This window comes from Calidris pugnax, unplaced genomic scaffold (genome assembly GCF_001431845.1).
Source record: "Calidris pugnax isolate Ruff unplaced genomic scaffold, ASM143184v1 scaffold171, whole genome shotgun sequence".
Classification (NCBI taxonomy): Eukaryota; Metazoa; Chordata; class Aves; order Charadriiformes; family Scolopacidae; genus Calidris; species Calidris pugnax.
Window position 1 is genome coordinate 10374749 of NW_015091064.1, and position 383 is coordinate 10375131.

The following is a 383-nucleotide window of genomic DNA, read 5'->3' on the forward strand; positions in this document are numbered from 1 at the left end:
ATCACTAAACCATACCTCCCAGCACTTCATCAACCCGTCTTTTGAACACCTCCAGGGATGGTGCCTCAACCACCTCCCTGGGCAGCCCATTCCAATGCCTGATGACCCTTTCAGTGAAAAATTTTTTCCTAATATCCAGCCTGAACCTCCCCTGGCGCAACTTGAGGCCATTTCCTCTTGTCCTGTCACCTGTGACTTGAGAAAAGAGACCGACCCCCATCTCTCTACACCCTCCTTTCAGGTAGTTGTAGAGAGCAATAAGGTCTCCCCTCAGCCTCCTCTTCTCCAGGCTGAATAACCCCAGCTCCCTCAGCCTCTCCTCATAAGACTTATTCTCCAGACCCCTCACCATCTTTGTCGCCCTTCTCTGGACCCGCTCCAGC